General features: G+C 52.4%; 1 protein-coding gene across 2 annotated transcripts in view; it reads right to left on the bottom strand.

Annotated features, from left to right (window-relative positions):
• The window catches only part of LOC146797804 (F-box only protein 27-like), a 377,425-nt gene that overhangs the window by 275,995 nt on the left and 83,085 nt on the right, over positions 1–18,345 (bottom strand). The gene's annotated exons all lie outside the window — the stretch shown is intronic.

Raw genomic sequence — 18,345 nt, 5'->3', positions numbered from 1 at the left:
GGGGCCTCGCGGCGGCGACGTGAGCAGGCCTAGGACAGGACGCGGTGGGAGCCAGTGTGGCACGAGCAACGAGTGACCCGGTAAGGAGCCGGTACACGGCCTGAGGCCCGAGTGCTGCAGGGACTACAGAGTGGTGGTGGATAGACCCGGGGAGCGGCGGATAGGTGGTATATCGGTGCCCCCAGGGCATACGGCGACATCTCCTGACCCCCCCGCTCACGTATCGGACAATCCCCAGATCGCCCTGGGCCTGGGCAGACAGGGTACCAACACAGCGTGCGCCAGGCAACATGGGGGGAAAAGGCCACCGTGGGGGAGCACAGGCGAAGCTTGAAATGTTTGCATTCCTCAGGGATCGGACTGCGCGCGCCCCCCCCCCCCCCTGACAAGACTAAAGAGTTTACCCTGGCGGATGTCATGGCCACGTTGACCCAGATGGAGGCCTCAATCGGCACGATCTCCACTGACGTTACGCTTCTCAGAGCAGACGTCGCAAAAATTAATTCTAGACTGACCGAGGTCGAGGCTACCACGGCAAACCTCACCCACGACACGGCCGAGCATCAAAAGCGGATTCAAACTCTGGAAATGGTGCAAAAACAGCTGCTGGTCAAGCTGGATGACCAGGAAGGCAGGTCAAGGAGGAACAACGTGCGTGTCGTTGGGGTGCCGAAGAGTGAACGCGGCCCGGCATTGGACCTCTTTGTGGAAAAACTAATCACTCAACAGTTGCAGCCACGTGGGCTCTCAAAATTTTTCTCAGTAGAGAGGGCACACCGGGCCTCGGCCTGGGGCCCCCCCGCGCCCGATCCTGGCCCGAATTTTCAACTTCCGCGACCGGGACGCAATCCTTCAGGCGGCCCGTACCGCCCCCCCACTGCGGGTGGACAACAGCACAGTCACCCTCTATCCGGACTACACCACGACAGTGATGCGGCAACGGAGAGACTTCATGGCGGTCAAGGCGGAACTCCGCACTCGAGAACTTAAATATGCGATGCTATATCCGGCGAGGCTACGAGTGGAGGCGGAGGGGCGCACTTGGTTCTTTGCATCACCGGCGGAGGCCACAGAGTAGCTGGAGGGGTGGCGTCCGGCGAGAACGAAGGGCCGAGCGGAGCGGGCCCCTCGCAGCCATTCCGCCTCCCCCGAGAGCCTGGATGTCGAGGAGTCGAGAGCGGAGGGTAGCGCGCCGTGAAGCTGAGGATTCGAAGGAACAACCGGACTTGACGACGGTGAGGGGCCCAGTGCCGGAGTGCGCCGAGCAGCCTGGTGGGGCTCGGAAACGGCAGGGGGATTGATGACTCTAGACCTTTTATCTCCAGACAGTCGGTTACTTGAAGGGACAAGCATATGGTGCGGGGATCGGCGGCGGGACTGTGAGCGGCTTCCCCCCATAAGCAAGTAGCAAGTTAATGGGAACTAAGCACTCTGCTGAGTTGGGGTGGCGGGTAGTTCTAAATCCGCTGGGCAGGGAGGCAGGGAGGGGGGTGGGGGGACGGGGGCATTTTGGTAACGTTGGTTTGTGTTTAGTTTCAGGTTCAGCAACTACTCATTGGTGTATTAGGCAGGCTAGGCATGTATGGGACCACAAGAGGGGTACACGACAGTACACACTTTCCACATCCATCCATGACGACGGCATCACACAGCGTAACCCAGGGGACCACCGATAGATTAAGGGACGGACAGACACAGCAGCACTGTCCTTCTTTCAGTGTTCTGTCCGGGAACGTGAATGGATTAGGGGACAAGATCAAACGGGGGCTAGTGTTGCAGTATCTCAAGCGTAGAGGACCGGCGGTGGCGCTCTTGCAAGAAACGCATTTAGTGGGCACAACCACAAAAGCACTAGACAGATGGGGGTTCAAGATGGCGATACATTCGGAGTTCACAACGGGGTCCAGAGGGGTGGGCATATTAGTCAACAAACGTTCTCCTCTGATTCTGGTTGACTCTCGTCGAGAGGAGCATGGCCGCTTTGCGGCACTGACCTGCCAATGGGAAGGGAAATTGTACAATTTGGTGACCGTCTACATCCCCCCGACACTACACCAGGCCTCCTTTAGGGCATTGGGTGACTTCCTGCTGGCGCTACCACAAGGGGAGCTTATCATGGGCGGGGACTTTAATGCAACCATGGACCCGACACTGGACAGGTCTTCATACAGGGAACATGGCAGCGCCACCCCCATTCTGCGAGAATTCACGGAGGCACTGGACCTCGTGGACACCTGGAGGACGTATATGCAAGAGGAGAGACAGTACACATTTCATTCTGGGGCCCACAACACCCTTTCCCGCATAGATTACATTTTCACGTCACCCGCGGGGTTCAAGGGAATGACTGAAGTGTCGCACCTACCCAGGGGTATTTTTGATCACTCACCGGTGGTCATTACGTTTGCGACCTTTGACCCGCGTAAACGCACTGTGTTCCCAGTCCACCCCGGCTATCTCAAAATCCCTAAAATCATCAAGGCCCTTAAAGCGACGACCAAACAATATTTCACTGACAATACAGATTCAGTGAGCAGCCCGACGACACTCTGGGAGGCTTTTAAAACAGTCCTTCGCGGACAGGCAATCTCCATAATTACCGATCACAAGAAAACCCAGCGGCGGGCGGTGCTGGAGCTCGAGGGGGGGGTGAGTGAGGCTGAGGCAATCCATGCAACACAAGCAGATGATGATTCGGCACATAAAGTCCGCATGGCGCAGCAGGAATATAGGTCCCATCTTTGGGAGGGAGCACGAGCTAAACAGGTGGCGACTCAACATACGATTTATGAACTGGGGGACAAAGCAGGCAAACTGCTGGCCTGGCTTGAGAAAGGGGACCGCGCGGCACGGTGGGTGGCTCGGATTCGGCTAGACTCCGGGGAATTTACGTCAGAGCCACGGCGAATAGCGGGGGCCTTCGCGGCCCATTACAGAACGATATATACGCCTGAGGCCTCCTCTACCGTTGCAGATAATGAGGCCTTCCTTCGGGACATTGCAATGCCAGGACTGACCCTATCTGGGGCCGAGGCCCTGGAGGCGGACCTGACGGCTGAGGAGCTCACACTGGCGATTCTGGCCCTTCGCGCCGGGAAGGCGATGGGGCCAAACGGAATTCCGATTGAATTCTATAAGCAGAGCACCTCCCTCGTGGTCCCGCACTTACTTGCCATGTATAGGGACAGTCTATCGACCGGGATCCTGCCTCGCGATCAGAGGATGGCTACGATAGTGGCGATCCCGAAACCTAACAAACCGGCGCACGAGTGCGCATCTTATCGCCCGATTTCGTTGTTGAACGCAGAGGCAAAGATTCTAGCCAAGGTGCTGGCGACAAGACTACAGCCATACCTCTCGACCCTGGTACACCCGGACCAGTCGGGATTTATGCCTCACCGAAACACAGCTCTGAATATACGGCGTCTCCACGGGATTATCGCGTGCCGCTCCTCGATAGAGGAGGACGCGGCCATCCTATCATTGGATGCACGGATGGCGTTCGATAGGGTGGAATGGCCTTTCCTCTTTGCCGTTCTCCGCCACCTGGGACTTGGCCCCAAGATTTGCGCATGGATCCGGCTTCTGTACACCCAGCCACTTGCACAAGTGGTAGTAAACGGTCACGTCTCGGACGCCTTTCCGTTGGGACGAGGGACGCGACAGGGCTGCCCCCTTTCCCCGCTCCTTTTTGCTCTGGCTCTGGAGCCTTTGGCGGCGTGGGTGCGACAGGACCCGGTGATCCGGGGCCTCAAATGGACGATGGGATGGGAAGATCGTATTTCCCTATATGCGGACGAGGTCCTGCTATACCTGGCCTCGCCGGCGCGCTCCATCGCCTGCCTCCTGGACATTTGTGCGTCATACGGGAAGAGGTCCGGCTATGAGATCAACTGGGAGAAATCCATCGTCTATATGCTCCGAGGCTCCCCGCCTCGGCTCCCGAGGGGCTGCGATATTCGGGTGGTCAAGGAAGGATTCAAATATCTCGGCATCTATGTAACTGCGGATAACGACAAATTTGTGGCTGAAAATTTAATGAAGCCCCTACAAAGGCTTCGTACTGACGTCAAGCACTGGCGCTCCCTGCCCCTGACACTGCTAGGAAGGGCTTCTCTTTTCAAAATGTTGGCCCTCCCTAGATTCCTATACGTACTACAAAATACCCCTTTGCCGGTTGCGCCTACGTATTTCGTGGCCGTCAACGCGGAGGTCACCGGCCTCTTGTGGGAGGACAGGGCGCCTCGGATAGCTCTGCACAAGCTCACCAGTGGGTGGTACGATGGCGGTATAGCCCTCCCAGACATCAAAACGTATTACTGGGCGTCGCAACTTATGGTTATAAATCAATGGCTTCATATGCCTGGAGACGACCCTGCGTATCGTATGGACAGGCAGCTGCTGGGGGCAGAGGGGGTTGTGGGAGCGCTTTACAACCCCAAGAGAGGTCGCGTTCCGGCAGGGCCCGCAGCGCATACCCCCAGATATGGTTTGCGGCACAGCGGACTATGGGATGGACGGGGAGGATTACCCAGGCTACGCCTCTCTGGGAGACAAAACAGCTGGGGGTGCTACGCACCACCAAGGGGTTCCACCAGTGGGATCTAATTGGCATCTCCAGGGTCGGTGACCTCTGGAAGAAGGGAGAGGTGGTCACTTTCACCCAACTACAGGCAGACTACGACTTGGCAGACACCGAACGTTTCCGGTACTTGCAAATCCGTCACGCACTTCAGGCGGTGATTCCACCCGGGACACGGCTCCCGGAGTCATCGCCGCTAGAAGACCGGCTCCTCACGGAACACCTAACTCAAAGAGCGACGTCCCTAACCTACCGGAAAATAATAAACAATCGCCCTGACCCTTTTTTGACCCTTAAGAGTAAATGGGAGGCTGAACTGGGAGACTTGGATGAAGCGGAGTGGCAGTCTGCGCTCTCCTCCCCTAAAGAGGTGGGCATATCGTCCAGACTAAGGCTGGTCCAACTTAAAATTCTGCACCGCACATATTACACCCGTACACTCCTATTTAAATTGCAGCGGGCGGACTCCCCACAATGTCTTAGGCAATGTGGGCAGGAGGGAACTTTCTTTCACACCCTCTGGGAGTGCCCAGTCATAGCGCTTTACTGGAAGGGAGTATTGCACACACTCTCCCGGGTGACCAAAGTCCTGACGCTCCCGGAGCCTCGGAGGTGTCTCCTCAATATCTGGGAACAGACAGACCACAAGAGAGTGACACAGCTCTGGGTGACGCTGGGGCTCATGCTGGCAAAACGCAATATAGCCCAGCGATGGGGATCGGGGCAGTCGCCTACCCTGGCTCAATGGATCCAGGACATGGACTCTGTAATGGTGGTTGAAAAAACTGTATATATACATAGAGGTTGCCCCAAAAAGTGGTCCCAGGTGTGGGGTGGGTGGAATATATATAGAGGAAATATGTGTGAACCCCCTCACGATGCCTCAGACTCTGAACTCAGTGACCAAGAATAGCCAACCTGTCGTCAGCCGTAGTGGGGGATGGAAGCGAATGTATGATGAATATGGAGCGTCTTTATATATTAACTGTGCCCGTATTGAATTGATGCAATACCTCTGGGCTAAATTCCTGCTAAGCCTGATACCAAGATGTGTTGTGCTTTGTTTGCAAAAACGTAATAAATATATTTCACACAAAAAAAAAACTACTGACAGATAAGCGACAAACCACAAACAGTGACAGGCCAAATACATCTCGCTTTAATATCTTTCTGTGCAATGTGTGTCTTTCAGAGCATACCAGGTCTGAGCCCTATGTTTTGGTTTTCATCTTCCAACGCTTGCTGAAATCGTAGCACCAGCCTTGCAAGCTCGGAAAAACTAACAGCAGCACAGTCGGTTTGAGTAATAAAAAAAAAAAAACAGTACATACTTAACATGTTTAAGAAAAAGGCAGGTTGCACAGACAGGGCATAAACAGTATGCATGCATTTGTACATAATTGTGTTAGCATGCACTAGCACATCGCTTCAGATCTATGGACTTTACCATTGCTGGTTGTTAATGTACTTTAGAGCTCTAAACTTTAGTATTTTGTCTCTGGGTTAGCATGGAAACAGTGCATTACGGGCAAAAATGTGAAAGGAATGAAGAAAGTGCATGATGTGAGAGGGTTACATTTGTATGTGGTTTTTCTGTCTAACAGCAACTGCAGCAAGAACTCATTGGTCTATCGGACCAACACCTAGACCTGTAGGCCTACGGGGAGGACATTTAAAACCACTCCCGGCGGATAAACATCCGAATATGGGGGGCCCACGGGAGGCGGAGGAGGATGACATTGAAGCCTACATGGCGGCCCACTTTGCTCAGATCCGGGAAACACTCTAGCGTCCGAGATCCGTCTAGACAGGACCCACAGGGAGGGACGCTGGAGCCCTGGAGCAACACGATCTTTAGACATTCTGACCTTGTGAGAAGTTGGCCTGATATATGATGTCACTAATTCTAGTGTACACCCTGTATCAGTCCAAACCCCCTTATGGTGATTGGTTGTAAAGTCAACCTTATAGACCAGCTATCCTAGTGGTAGCATGGACAAGAGTAGTCTTAGGCTAAACTCTGAATGGCATGTGAAGCCAGCTGTGATACCATATATAATCCCTTGAATACCAAATGAAAGGACACCACAACAGGTATATATATAAAATAAAGTGTATTTATTCTAGTCAAACCCTCAGCACGCTTTATGAGATGCGAGGTAAGTACAACACAGTCTTATTCAAGCATACATTAAGTCACACAGGTAAGTAATACAGTTAGGCCCTAGGGGCCACACAAACCATATACTAAAGAAGTGGTATGAGGACCACTGTCACGGAAATAGAATAGGCCTGGGCCTAGGGAATCGCTGGGGCTACACTACACTACCAACTGTTAGGAAGTGGGAGGCCCACGGGATTCAGGTGCAGAGTGGAAACACTCACGCGTAATGCGTATAATCGATAGAAATAGTACAGTTTAGAATTATTAAGATTTAGGACACTTCTGGAGTAACTAGGAAGTTGAGACTTGAAACTTAGACACTAGGATAGTCAATACCCTGATGAGCACCGGAGTACCCAAGTTACCTAGCCCACGGGCTGCGGGTGCATAGGTGTGAACTTGCGTCGGGTTTCGTCGTGGACTCCTATGGATGCCTGAAGGAAAGATGCTGACAGGCAGTCAGTGAAGAGTGTCCGGTGGATCCCAAGGCCGGGATCAAGAAGGAAGGATACCTGCAAGCAGAAGGGACAGAGTCTGGGTCACTAGCCAGTGACCACGTGGAACCAGGAAGGAACCAGGCGATGTCGTGAAGTTTGCAGGTGGAAGGTGAAGCTTGTCGCAGCGGCCACGGGTACCAGGAGGCGTCGAGGACGACCAGGAGGCGAGCTGTCCCACGAAGGCTCTTGCTGTCGGCGGCGGCGAAGTCGAACTAGGACTCACCAAGCCTTGGCAAGCGGAACCCACGAAGAAAGGAGGACTTGCTTCTGGTGCAGACCAGGAAGGTCTGGGGTGCTTCTCTTTTGCAAAGAAGCGGGAGCCAGTCTGGAGGAGCCAAACCAGCAGTGAAGATTTAAAGGTGTGTCGTCACAGAGGCCGCTAGCCAACGGGCCAGCAACCGGACAGACGCGGCAAGCAGGAAAATGCAGAAGGGCCCCACGCAGGACTCGTGGAGTGTGGGGGGCTGAACTTCAGTGCAGATGGTGCTTGGGGTTGGGGCTTCTCAATCCCCGGTGCACAACTTCGAGGGTGCCTCAGAAGCTGCGCTGGAAGATACTCGCCACTTTTCCCAGGTAGCCGGTCCCACGTCTCTCGTCGCCTCCACGGATCTCAGCTCGGCTGTGGATGTGGATCAGGGTCGGAGAAGTCTGGAAGTCAAGGCTCTGGTCGGGCTCTGCAGTCGGTCCCTCGTAGAACTTCAGCAAAGCAAAGGGTAAGTCTCTTGATGGTGCCCGTTTGCACAGGGTAGCCACTCCTTGGCTACAAGGGAGATTCTTCAGTCTTCTTCTTTCGTAGAATGTCGAAGGTCCAGAGTTTCTGTTCAAGATGCAGGTTCAGGATAATCTAATTTAGCAGGGCCCAACTAGCTACTAATATACTGGGCTAGTGGGCTGGGCTACCTACAAGGTCCCTCCTATGGGTGGGACCAGGAAGGGGAGTGGCTACACCCCCTTTCCTTTGTCCAGTTTCGCGCCAGAGCTGGGGCTGGAGTGCCCCAGCACCGGTTTGAACTGGACTATGCATGGAGCACCTTGTGTGCCCCAGGCATGTCTCATTCCTTTCAGCCCTCCCTGCCCCAATACACTAAAGGCTGTCTGGGGAGGTGCTAGCACCTCCCCAAGCAGGAAACCTATTGTCCAGGCCTCCCTGGCTGGGAGGGCTCCCCGCAGCAGGAGGTCAGACTCGTGTCTGTGGCAGCAGCATCCATTTTGTGATGCTGAGGCTTTGGTGAGAGTTAAACAGCAAAGTAGGATTTTAACATGTCTCTCCCTCTAGAGGGGAGGAATAATATCCTCATCACCAGAAATGGTATGGGGGTATTATTCCAAAGTGTTAGACACCTTACACGACATGTTTTGATAAAGCCAAACCATAGTTACCATAACCGTTTAAGATTATAAGGCACTTTAAGAGTATATGGTAGGCTATATCATAGAACAGCTATAAGGACATGGTTCCGAAAGCTGCAGACAGGCTCAGCTCATGCTAGAGCACCATCTCACATGTGACCAAGCACTCTGCCTCCAGGATTGTTAAGGCCTGCCGTAGGAGTGGCTGATAGGTACACATGTGTCTATATATAAGGGTAGATATAGGTATACTATATCGAAGCAAGGGGTGATTACACGACCTTGCCCCAGCTGAGTGATCAGCCAGTTGTGTCTGATTGGAAGGCCAGACCAGGGGTGGCATAATACATGCTGCAGCCCCTGGGAGGGTCGGGTACACCTATGCCCTGGGTACCTAGGGTACACTGTACAGGGTCCAATAAGGTGATCCTTACCAATTGGGTATGTACCTAGGGTACATGGAGTCCATTTTAAAGAGAGAGCAGACAGCCTGGGACCCTGAATGGCAGGATCTCAGGCCAACTAAGTCGAAAAACCAGCTAAACACTAGGCAAAATGTTGGGGGTAACCATAGTCAGATATCCACCTTCCTACACAACCCCCCCCCCACCCCCAAACGAAAGGAGATAAGGCTGTCCTTGACAAGGTAAGCCTCTATTGCCTAAGTGGCCATATAAGGAAGAACCAGCACTGGCATGGTTACCCCCTGTCTCATTGTCCACTAAGCAATCCCTCACCCTAAAGGTATCATAGGGTCTCCACCATAGGGAATCTCTACCTTTGGTGTGTCTTTGCAAAGTAAAAGGCTGGTGTTGAGATGGAGTACTGAAGTGAGGGTACTCAAAGTGAGGTCTCAGCTTCCTCCAATCATCCTCCACCATGGATGCCTTTCTTTCTTTAACTGAGTTGCACTGTGCTCTCAGGGTCAGCCTCTGGCTACCTAAAGCTGGAGGCTGGGTCCCTTTTGTGGGCTTACTGGAGGGACAGGTCAGGTTTGGGGCCCTAAGGTCCCATGTTTGCCTGTGCCCAACAGAATCCCTCTGGGGGAGGTCCCTAACTACCTGTCAAGGGGATCCCTCAGGAATGTTTTTAACCATCACCTGGCTAGGGCTACTAGCTAGGCAATCCTCACTCTTTTGATGGGGGGGGTTCTTGTGGACAGGGGCCCTCTTGGGGTCCACTGGCCTCCCTGAACTCTGCAGCCCTGGGCTGACTGAGGCAGGGTAGAGAGAGGCAGGCTACCTGCACCAGACTGGGTACCACCTTGGAAGGGTCCACTGACATCAGAGGCTCTGCCAGGCCAGGCCTGGCTATCTCTGGGGCACTTCCTTCACAAGGGGTGAGGTCAGATCCCTGAGGAAGCTGACCTTTTCCTAATGTCTGGGGAGAGGGAGACTTTTCTTCCTCCCCACTACTCTCTGTGTGGAGTGATCCATAGTTTCAGGCTTCACTACACCTATGTCAGTCTGAGTATAGGCTGAGACCATTACAGCCCTGCCAACCTTTTCAGGGAGGCACTCAGTTTGGGTTTGAGCTGTGACAGTCACAGCTCAAACCCAATATCTACAGGGAAGTCTGTCTTTGTCTGGGCTGTGGCTACCACTGCCCTTCCAACCTTTTCAGGGAGGAAATCTACTTGGACAGGGGTTGTGGCTGGCACAACCCCACTACCCTTTTGTGAAAGGCCTACCATTTTAGAATGGGTGTCTTGTTCAACTCCAGCCCAAGCTGAGAGTTCTAAGTCATTCCCCAGTAAGCAGTCTACAGGCAAGGTTGGGGACACTGCCACCCTTTTAGGGCCAGTGACACCTCCCCAGCTGAGACATACCTCTGCCATGGGATGACTGTTCTGTCTGCCATCAATGTTAGTTACCTGGTATGAGAAACCAGGCAAAAGCTGCTCAGAGGGAACTAGCCTATGGGCCACCATAGTGATACTAGCTCCAGTGTCTCTGTAGGCCTCAGCTTTTCTACCATTGATGTAGGGCTCCTGTCTGTACCTACCCAAAGTGTTGGGACAGGCAGTGAAGTTGGCAAACCCCATGCCTCCATCACAGACAAGAGTAGCTGTTGTAGGGGAATTGGCTAAGCCAGGGTCCCCCTGTGTTCCCCAAAAAAACCCAACCAAATGTTTGGGGGCACTCCCACCACCTGGGGGATTACTGCTGACAGTAATAGGTGGTGTGACAGGAGTAATTGGAGGAACAGTTTTGTTTTTAGCCTTTGGGCAACTGCTGTCAGTTTTCCAATGCCCAGGAATTTTACATTCATGGCAGTTAGGCTTTTTAACTGTGGTAGAGGAGGGAGCTTGGGACCCACCACCCTGTGTGGAGTTTTGGGGCCCTGGGGAAGATTTCTCTTTTGTTTTATCCCCACCCTTCTCTTGAGGCTTGGTGGTATCTTTCTTTTGGTCACCACCCTGATTTTTAGGCCTAATCCTGGTACTGACCCATTTATCTGCCCTCTTTCCCAATTCTTGGGGAGGGGTCAAATCTGAGTCTACCAGGTGTTGATGGAGAAGCTGGTTCTGACAATTACTAAGGATCTGGTCCCTCATAATCAAGTTGTACAATCCTGTATAGTCCTGCACCTTGCTGGCAGTTAACCAACCCTCCAAAGCCTTAGTGGCACAATCCACAAAATCAGACCAGTCCTGTGTCTGTGTCTTCTGGGTGTCTCTGAACAACAACCTATATTGCTCAGTGGTTAAGCCAAACCCATCTATCAGAGCACTCTTCAGGACTTTGTAATTGTTAGCATCCTCATCACTAACTGTGAGGAGCTTGTCTCTGCCTTTGTCAGAAAAGGAGAGCCACAAGATAGCTGCCCACTGACTCTGGGGTACCTGCTGTACTTTGCAAGCCCTCTCCAAAGCAGTTATCCATTTGTGGATGTCATCCCCACACTTGTAGGGAGGGACAATCTTGCTCAGGTTTCTATTATCATAGTTCCTGTCTCTATCCTTAGGGATATTGCTGCCACCAGTGGGTTCTAACCCACTTAACCTTTGCTCTCTAGCCAGAGCAAGCTTCTCCTTGGCAAGGGCAAGTTCTTCCCTCTCAATCCTTAGATTAGCTTCCCTCATTCTGGCTTCATGCTCTTTTCTCTGGGGGGAAGTCATTCCCCTGTGAGAAGAGGCATTAGAGATGCTAGAGACATGGGAGTGGATGGATTCCCTTGAAGGGGATCTGTCTCTCCTGCTTCTCTGGTTAAGCCTACTTGGGGGGTCTGGATGGGGGGAGCCCATGCAGACTCCCATGTAAGCTTAAGTTAGCCTGGCTAAGTCTTCCTACTTTGGCCTGGCTGTCTACCTCCTCATCTGAAGTCCCATCTGACTCATCTGTAGTGGGTAGACCCTCACCTGTACCTAGGGTACTAGCCTGGGAGGCCCTACGAGTATCATACTCCTCTAGGATCTCTACTAGCTGAATGAGGGTAGGGTTTGAACCCTGTTTTAACTTTCTGGAGGTACACAATTGTCTCAGCTCCTGAAAAGTTAGGGTATCATATCTAGAGGGGATCCTTCTAGGATCTACCCCTCCTGAGAGAGAATCAGCTTGATCTCCTCCCAGAGACATGATCTAGTGAGGGTGTGGTGTGCGCACCTACCTACACTAGTTGTATCTACTACACCTTACTAGTAGTTGTAGTCAGGGTGTGCTAGTTCCTTCAACCTACAACTACTAAGTCCAGTAGGACGCAAGTATTTATAAACTATGTTATATGTACCTAAACAATATCTGTGTGATCTTTCAATTTAGTATCTCAAGATTACAATGGTATTACAACAGCAAGCTCAGATCCCAACCGCTGCTCACCAATGTGAGAAGTTGGCCTGATATATGATGTCACTAATTCTAGTGTACACCCTGTATCAGTCCAAACCCCCTTATGGTGATTGGTTGTAAAGTCAACCTTATAGACCAGCTATCCTAGTGGTAGCATGGACAAGAGCAGTCTTAGGCTAAACTCTGAATGGCATGTGAAGCCAGCTGTGATACCATATATAATCCCTTGAATACCAAATGAAAGGACACCACAACAGGTATATATATATATATAAAATAAAGTGTATTTATTCTAGTCAAACCATCAGCACTCTTTATGAGATTCGAGGTAAGTACAACACAGTCTTATTCAAGCATACATTAAGTCACACAGGTAAGTAATACAGTTAGGCCCTAGGGGCCACGCAAACCATATACTAAAGAAGTGGTATGAGGACCACTGTCACGGAAATAGAATAGGCCTGGGCCTAGGGAATCGCTGGGGCTACACTACACTACCAACTGTTAGGAAGTGGGAGGCCCACGGGATTCAGGTGCAGAGTGGAAACACTCAAGCGTAAAGCGTATAATCGATAGAAATAGTACAGTTTAGAATTATTAAGATTTAGGACACTTCTGGAGTAACTAGGAAGTCGAGACTTGAAACTTAGACACTAGGATAGTCAATACCCTGATGAGCACCGGAGTACCCAAGTTACCTAGCCCACGGGCTGCGGGTGCATAGGTGTGAACTTGCGTCGGGTTTCGTCGTGGACTCCTATGGATGCCTGAAGGAAAGATGCTGACAGGCAGTCAGTGAAGAGTGTCCGGTGGATCCCAAGGCCGGGATCAAGAAGGGAGGATACCTACAAGCAGAAGGGACAGAGTCTGGGTCACTAGCCAGTGACCACGTGGAATCAGGAAGGAACCACGCGATGTCGTGAAGTTTGCAGGTGGAAGGTGAAGCTTGTCGCAGCGGCCACGGGTACCAGGAGGCGTCTAGGACGACCAGGACCAGGAGGCGAGCTGTCCCACGAAGGCTCTTGCTGTCGGCGGCGTCGAAGTCGAACTAGGACTCACCAAGCCTTGGCAAGCGGAACCTACGAAGAAAGGAGGACTTGCTTCTGGTGCAGACCAGGAAGGTCTGGGGTGCTTCTCTTTTGCAAAGAAGCGGGAGCCAATCTGGAGGAGCCAAACCAGCAGTGAAGATGTGTTGTCACAGAGGCCGCTAGCCAACGGGCCAGCAACCGGACAGACGCGGCAAGCAGGAAAATGCAGAAGGGCCCCACGCAGGACTCGTGGAGTGTGGGGGGCTGATCTTCAGTGCAGATGGTGCTTGGGGTTGGGCTTCTCAATCCCCGGTGCACAACTTCGAGGGTGCCTCAGAAGCTGCGCTGGAAGATACTCGCCACTTTTCCCAGGTAGCCGGTCCCACGTCTCTCGTCGCCTCCACGGATCTCAGCTCGGCTGTGGATGTGGATCAGGGTCGGAGAAGTCTGGAAGTCAAGGCTCTGGTCGGGCTCTGCAGTCGGTCCCTCGTAGAACTTCAGCAAAGCAAAGGGTAAGTCTCTTGATGGTGCCTGTTTGCACAGGGTAGCCACTCCTTGGCTACAAGGGAGATTCTTCAGTCTTCTTCTTTCGTAGAATGTCGAAGGTCCAGAGTTTCTGTTCAAGATGCAGGTTCAGGATAATCTAATTTAGCAGGGCCCAACTAGCTACTAATATACTGGGCTAGTGGGCTGGGCTACCTGCAAGGTCCCTCCTATGGGTGGGACCAGGAAGGGTTTGGCTACACCCCCTTTCCTTTGTCCAGTTTTGCACCAGAACTGGGGCTGGAGTGCCCCAGCACCGGTTTGAACTGGACTATGCATGGAGCACCTTGTGTGCCCCAGGCATGTCTCATTCCTTTCAGCCCTCCCTGCCCCAATACACTAAAGGCTGTCTGGGGAGGTGCTAGCACCTCCCCAAGCAGGAAACCTATTGTCCAGGCCTCCCTGGCTGGGGGGGCTCCCCGCAGCAGGAGGTCAGACTCGTGTCTGTGGCAGCAGCATCCATTTTGTGATGCTGAGGCTTTGGTGAGAGTTAAACAGCAAAGTAGGATTTTAACATGTCTCTCCCTCTAGAGGGGAGGAATAATATCCTCATCACCAGAAATGGTATGGGGGTATTATTCCAAAGTGTTAGACACCTTACACGACATGTTTTGATAAAGCCAAACCATAGTTACCATAACCGTTTAAGATTATAAGGCACTTTAAGAGTATATGGTAGGCTATATCATAGAACAGCTATAAGGACATGGTTCCGAAAGCTGCAGACAGGCTCAGCTCATGCTAGAGCACCATCTCACATGTGACCAAGCACTCTGCCTCCAGGATTGTTAAGGCCTGCCGTAGGAGTGGCTGATAGGTACACATGTGTCTATATATAAGGGTAGATATAGGTATACTATATCTAAGCAAGGGGTGATTACACGACCTTGCCCCAGCTGAGTGATCAGCCAGTTGTGTCTGATTGGAAGGCCAGACCAGGGGTGGCATAATACATGCTGCCGCCCCTGGGAGGCCTAGGGTACACTGTACAGGGTCCAATAAGGTGATCCTTACCAATTGGGTATGTACCTAGGGTACATGGAGTCCATTTTAAAGAGAGAGCAGACAGCCTGGGACCCTGAATGGCAGGATCTCAGGCCAACTAAGTCGAAAAACCAGCTAAACACTAGGCAAAAAGTTGGGGGTAACCATAGTCAGATATCCACCTTCCTACAGACCTGTATCCATAACTTCTCTTAGAAAGAACTGATCCTCAGTGCAGCCAGAGTGTCGCCCTCTGTCACGTTTCAGGGGCAGACCTTGCACCTGTTTCAGGACCTCGCAGCCTCTACCCTCCAGAAGCGGTGGGAGTTCCACCCAGTTACAGCTTTTCTACAGGAGAAGAAAGTCTCCTACTCCTGGGGGCACCCCTTCAGGTTGATCTTTAGATGGTAGGACCAGCTCCATGAGTTCCGCTCCCTGGAAGCAGTGTGCAAATTGTGGGAGATCGAGATGCGGGAGGAGGAGAGACCAAGAGCACAGCCAGGAGGCCGCAGAGCAGTGTTGTGGGGGTGGAGGCGGGCACTCACCAGACACGGCGGGTGGGGGGGTGGGGGCTATGGTACGAGTTTCCAGGCCAGACCCTGCGGCCATTGCATCAGAGAGGAAAAGCTTATGGAGGACTCAGCAGAGCTTGAGACATTGCACATTGATTTAGGGGGCATTCCCAGGAGTGGCCGGGTTGTCGGGGCGGGCAGGTTGGACATGGAGGAGAGGGCCACAGTCCCTTACAGAGTTTCTTCCACTGGACTGAGGATGGATTTCTCAGCTCCCTTCTCCTTCCAGGGACTTTGGGTGTTTAGGGTTTTTGTTGTGATGTTTGTTATGGGGTGCCTACCACGAAGTCTCAGTTCATGTAGCTTTCCATACATGGGTCAGAAGAGGCATCACTATGGTCGGGAGGGTGTGGTAGGAGCGGTGGATCCGAAAGTTGGTTACCAGGTGGGGTGCTGGCTCTTATGGCATCAATAGCAAAGGGCTTGAGGGTATTGACTATCAATGTTAAAGGGCTCAATAATCCTGTTAAGAGGAGGGCTATCCTCCCATACTTGGAACACTCTCAAGCTGATGTCGGCTTACTAAAGACGACACATCTACAAGCCAGAGACTGGCATAGGCTTAAATCTAGAGCGTTCCCCCAAAAGTACTTTTCTTTACCACATAAGGCGGCTGGTGTAGCGTTGTTCTCAGGCTCCTTTCGGGGAGAGGTGGGGATGAAAATAGCTGAAATTAAAGGCCGCCTCCTGGGATGTCGTATTAATTTTGGTCCTCCTTGATCTTAGGGTTTAGTTATGTTCCAAACGAGGGTCAGGAACAGTTCTTAGACAGGGCAGTAATGGACATGATTTCAACTCATAATAAATGGATGGTTCTTGGGGGGAGGGGGGGGGGGGGAAATCTTAATCTGGTGTTTCACAATGAGCTGGACCGCTCAACATAGTCATGGGTTGAAAAGAGCTGTCACTACAGGGCGGGAGGGGGCCCTCTGGCTGCAGGAGATGGGGCTGTGGAATATCTGGCGAGATACAAACCCAGCGACATGGGATTACACCTTCTACTCTCACGCACATAAATCATATGCTAGGCTTGATTACTTCCTGGGTTCCCGGGAGGTGCAGGCGGCGATAAGTTTGGTGGAGATAGAACCCCACTCGCTGTCCGATCACTCCGCGATCCTGTTGGACCTCACCCTCTCACATCAAAAGAATGCCTCCCGCACCTGCCGGACGCGTGAAACCCTCTCGCATAGTCCAGAGGTCATTACGCAGATAGAGAAGGTGATAGGGGACTACCTGGGGGGTCAATGACACCCTGCTGCACCAATCTCCATGGTCTGGGGTGCTATGAAAGCGGTACTGAGAGGGGAATTCATCGCCATCTTCGCATCGGATAATAAAGCAAGGTGGGATAAGCAGACACAACTACAACAGCAGGTACGGGAACTTGAACGTATACATCAGCAAATTGGGGCACCTAGAGTGTGGCAGCGGTTAAAGGCTGCCAGAACGTGGGAGGAGCGGAGGTGACTCACTTAACAGCTGAGCAGGCGGCGAGAGTAGATAGTCTGTTTCGGATAGAAGAGGTAATCTCTGTGATCTCAAGGTTGAAGCCACACAAGTCGCCCGGTCCATACGGCTCCCCAGAGACCTTTAACAAAGTCTTTTGCTCATCTGTGGCCTCTCTCCAGACCAGGGTCTTTAACTCTATCACAGGCACGGCTGCGCTCCCCCCCCCCCCCCCCCCCCCCCGATGACAGAGGTCTCTATAGTGGTCTTTGTGAAACCTGGCAAAGATAAGAGACAGTGTGGGTCCTACCGACCAATCTCTCCTTTAAATGTGGATGCAAAGCTGTTCACAGGTGTTTTGGCAGCCTGCCTTGTACCCTTCATGCCGGCATTAGTAGACCCTGACCAGGCGAGATTCATCCCAAACACACTTTGTGCTGTCAACAACAAACGGATCCTACACCTTATAGACAAGGCCACTCGCTCCCAGCGCAAGGCCATGCTGTTCTCTATCAACGCAGAGAAAGCGATTGACCGTGTCCACTGGCATTCTTTGGCCGAAACACTGAGATACTTTGGCCTGGGGGAGCGCTTCCTAACCTGGGTGCTTAGTGGCTATGGGGTGCTGAGAGCTTCCGTTAGGGTAAACGGTAGAAGCTCTGACTGCTTTCCCATCCGGCGGGGCACAAGGCAGGGGTGCTCCTATCCCCCCTGCTGTTTGCGCTCTATATGGAGCCGCTCGCTCAGAGGGACCGGGATGGCCCGAGGATTACAGGAGTATGCTTAGAGGGAGAGGAGCAGCTCATCGCACTTTACGCAGACAATATCATTGTTTCCCTTGATAATACAAGGGAGGCACTCCTGTGCTTCTTAGAGGAGGTGAGGCTTTTTGGTGCAGTCTCAAGTTTTCATATAAATCTTGCTAAATCACAGGCAATGAACCTTAGGGTCTCCCCTGAAACCTGGGAGTATCTAACCCCGGCCCACTAGATTCAGTAGGCACCAGGTCCCATCACATATCTAGGTATCCAACTAGCCCGGACAATTCCTGGTATGGTGACTAAACAAGCACGGTGGCAACTATATCCTCTCTTGTGGAGGAGATGGATCGCTGTGCCGAAGAGGACGGTCCTACCTAGGATTCTGTATATGTTTCAGAAGCTCCCCTTGTGGCCTCTGCCGGGGATGTACAGACCCTGCAGAGTGCTTTCCAGAACTTTGTGTGGGCTGATTGGCGATCCCGGATAAGATGTGAACGTAGGTGGCATGCACCAGTGGAGTGTGGTTTGGGAGTCCCATGCCACTTACACTACTTCCAGGCCACGCAACTTAGGGTCTTGATCGAGTGGTCGCTTCCTGAATCTGAAAAGGGGTGGCTATTCATGGAT

This window comes from Triturus cristatus, chromosome 9 (genome assembly GCF_964204655.1).
Source record: "Triturus cristatus chromosome 9, aTriCri1.1, whole genome shotgun sequence".
NCBI lineage: Eukaryota > Metazoa > Chordata > Amphibia > Caudata > Salamandridae > Triturus > Triturus cristatus.
The sequence above is the reverse complement of the archived record's forward strand: the minus strand, read 5'-3'. Positions and strand labels throughout refer to the sequence as shown.